Source organism: Formica exsecta, unplaced genomic scaffold (genome assembly GCF_003651465.1).
Source record: "Formica exsecta isolate Colony F162 unplaced genomic scaffold, ASM365146v1 scaffold1398, whole genome shotgun sequence".
NCBI classification, from domain to species: Eukaryota; Metazoa; Arthropoda; class Insecta; order Hymenoptera; family Formicidae; genus Formica; species Formica exsecta.
The window spans coordinates 35970-40360 of NW_021848727.1; positions in this window are offsets into that span (position 1 = coordinate 35970).

A 4391-nucleotide genomic window follows, 5' to 3' on the forward strand; every position below is an offset into this window, starting at 1 on the left:
ATGTATAATATCTTATATTTATATTTTTAAAATATATATATATATATATATATATATATCCTTAACATAACTCACAGTGTTTCTCAGTCTTTAAGCAGTAAATCACATTAAATACCTAAGTTGACAACATATGCAAAGAACCTATAATAAACCCTAATAATAATTCAGATAACATTAATCATAAAAAATCTAACTCCTATATCCTTTGTGACAATTTATCTCCTATATTCTTACTATTAAACCATGTCTAAATTCTTCTATACCTTTAACATGAAAATATAGGAGGTATTAGGTGTACAACTTTGCTTCCGCTGTTCTTTTTCCGAAATTCGAGGCTTTATTGTAAAAAACTGGTTATACATTTATGATTCAAAGTATTGTCCATCGCTGGCCACTACTTTCTCCCATCTTTCGGGCAGCGTACGAATCCCGCGTTGAAAAAACTGGTCACCTTTTGAAGCGATCCACGAATCGATCCAATTTCATACTTCTTCATTAGACCGGAAGTGCTGGTCAACCAGGCCGTGTGCCATTGATCGAAACAACTGATAGTCAGAGGGAGCAACGTCTGGAGAATACGGCGGGTGAGGTAGGACTTCCCATTTCAACGTTTCCAAGTATGTCTTGACCACTTTCGCAACATGAGGTCGAGCATTGTCATGCTGCAAAATCACTTTATCGTGTCTCTCGTTGTATTGCGGCCGTTTGTCTTTTAATGCTCGGCTCAAACGCATTAATAGCGTTCGATAACGATCGCCTGTGATTGTTTCAGTCGGTTTTAACAGCTCATAATACACTACGCCGAGCTGGTCCCACCAAATACAGAGCATGACCTTGGAGCCGTGAATATTCGGTTTGGCCGTCGACGTGGAAGCATGCCCGGGATATCCCCATGATTTTCTGCGCTTAGGGTTATCGTAACGAACCTATTTTTTGTCCCCAGTCACAATGCGATGCAGAAATCCCTTCCGTCTTTGCCTTTCAAGCAACTGTTCACAAACAAACAAACGCCGTTCAACATCTCTCGGTTTCAACTCGTACGGCACCCAATTTCCTTGCTTCTGAATCATTCCCATGTCTTTGAGGCGTTTTGAAATTGCTTGTTGAGTCACTCCCAATGATCGTGCCAATTCTTCTTGACTTTGACTCGAGTCTTCATTAAGTAATGCCTCCAATTCTGCATCTTCGAAAACCTTCTCTCTTCCACCGCTATGCCGGTCTTCGACGTGAAAATCACCGTTCTTGAAGCGTTGAAACCACTCACGACACGTTCTTTCACTAATAGCGGCCTCAACATAAGTATTTGAGAGCATTCGATGAGCCTCAGCCGCAGATTTCTTCATATTGAAGCAGAAAATTAAAACCTCCCGCAAATGACGAGAATTTGGCTCGTAAACTGACATTTTCAATCGAGAATAACTTTATGATGCAGACACAAATCGACTAATGTTTCTATGGGGTTATGTTGACAGATGCCCAAGTTTATTGCATGACGTCTATGATCTATTTATTTCGACCACTACTTACCGCTAAAGCCATCTATAGGAAAACGGCGGAAGCAAAGTTGTACACCTAATATATTGTGACGCTATATGCGTTACACCAATGTAAAACATCAACAGTTAGAACAAGTAGTAATTATTTTATGAATAACAATGATTATATATATATATAATAGAGTCCATCACGAATAATTAATGTATATAATTACACTATTAGTTGATTTATGGCTACGAAATAGACAAATTCTACGCCAAAATGCTCCACACTGATTCTACATTGAGTGTTTCTGTCGAAAATGCTAAATGTATGGCGAATTTATCTTATTAGAGATCATCAAAAATTTCTAGGACGTTATTGGAAAGTGAAGTGTCAGTCACCATATCAGTGATACACACATATATGTGTATACAGGGTGAGTCATCTAAGACCGGCCACCCGAATAACTCCTACAGTTTTGGAGATAGAAAAAAATGTTTGAAGTAAAAGTTGTGTGGTATCGAAGATGATATCTTGCGGAGATTAATATTTTTTCCCAGCTGGAAGTGCTTAGGATATTTGAAGGTTATCTTCACATTTTTAAATGGGATCATGCATTTTCGAACACCTAATATGATTGAAGCCTTTTCGAAGACAGTTTCAATGGTCATGAACATTCAAGGTCATGGACATAAAAAAAGTTGAAAAATGGAAATTTATCGCGAATGTTTCCGAAACAAAATATTTGCGGTTTTATTAATCAAATCAATTTCTATAAAAGCAGGATTGATTTTATGGCAAATACTATTTCAAATTACAAATCCTTATAAACTAAACTGCTTCTATGTATTTTGCTAGTTAACTATTGATTTCATATTTAGTTTTGATTTTTTATTTTTTAGAGTTATTTTTTGGAGAAAGATTATTTTTTAGTTTTTTATTTTTTATGGGAAAATTATTCTTCAAAGGAAAATTTTTGTAAAAGTTATTTTTTAGGGATAAATATTAAACTTTTTTCTTGCGTACGAGTTGGGACTTTTTTATATACTTGGCGTATTTTTTTTTACCTTTATGAGGTTTTTTTCAGAGGGATATTGTCTGAATTTGTTGCTCTGGAAATATACAAGTTCCGAATTTGTTGCTTGGAAAATAAGTGTAAATAATGCCGGATAACCGCACAGCGTGCAAAGCTAGTAGAGATTAGCGATATTCTCATAAAGTAAAACAAAAAAAATTATGTCTGTGGAATACAAAATTTTTGAAATTTGTTTTATTCAATTTTATAATTTATTTGAAACATATATTAATAATTAAAGATCTGTCTTATAAGTATCAGGTTTTCTTTCTTCTTTTTCTTGTAAACCAGTGCTGGGATTTAGATGCAACTTTCGGCCGGATTTCTTGACTCACGCCTACGGTTCCCCCTCTTACTGCTCGCTCCTTAGCAACGCAGCGCCGAACGGCCGTAACTAATCGATTTGTTTTATTTGAACTTTAAATAAAACATAAATATTTTAAATTGTTACAGAACATACGTAATTAATAATAGAATAATAATTATTTTAGTTATTAATACTATAGTAATAATAGTTACTAATAATAGAAATGAAGTTAATAATAGAATTAATAATAGTATTAATAATAGAAATAAAGTATTAAATAGAAAATTTTAATGAGCAATTTTGCTACTAGGGCACTAGGCTATTGCGTTATTACATTTGTGACACGCACGTTCCTGAGACTAGTGACGCGCTCCTTAGTTACGGCCGTTCGGCGCTGCGTTGCTAAGGAGCGAGCAGTAAGAGGGGGAACCGTAGGCGTGAGTCAAGAAATCCGGCCGAAAGTTGCATCTAAATCCCAGCACTGAAATATACCAAAGTACATGCACGGACAGGAAGCACGCGCGCGCGCGCGCGCACACACACACACACACACACACACGGGGGGGTGCAAGGGAGGCCTTCGGCCCCCCTTTCGCACTCACCCCGCCGGTAGGCAGGGTGGACTTCGCTTTACAATGTAGCATGTACTTTGTAAGTTCGGAACCTGTTTTTAATATATTAATTATCATTTTAAATAACGGAATAAATAATGCTTTTTCTTCTATAAATGCTCGATTATGGGTAATATCGTAACATGCTATCAAAAGACTTTGACATAAACTATTGAATGCATATGTGTTGATTACTGTCATCGATTTGTCTTCCAATTTCATTGCTTGCAAAGTAAGGCAACTACCATTTTTTAAAAGGCTATTTTTTCTTTGATTTCGATTTTAAAATATCTGAGACTTCATTCATCCGTTGATCTAAATATTTGCCTACTTTCCGTTTTTTGGATTGCTCAGTGACTTTTCCTCTCGAATTTTCTATTTCTCGGAAAATAGTAATTTCTGGATCTGTTAAATTATTATCTAAGTAAGTCAGAAATAGAATGTTTTTTAGTATTGCTTCCTCATAGAGGAAGCTTCGTTTTCGTGACAAAATTTTTTTCCGAGTTTTCTATGCCAATGTGTTTAGAATGTTCCAAAACGTCGAAAAATCATATTCCTAAAAAATGTCTGTATGTATGTATGTATGTATGTATATGTGCATGTGTGTATGTGTGTATCTGTGTATGTGTGTATGTGTGTATGTACGCAATATATTGTACAACCTCTAACATCCACAATTTTTGAGATATCGGGTTAAATTTTTTTTACATGGATAGAGTATCATTCAAGGATGGTTGGTATTGAATTTGGTGAGAATCGATGAAAAGGTTTATTTTTTATAAAATTTTTAATTTTTTGAGAAATGTCTATATACATTGTAACTTTCGCAAATTTTGAGATATCGGATTAAATTTTTTTACATGAATAGAGTATTATTAAAGGATGGTTGGTACTTAATTTGGTGAGTATCGGTGCAAAA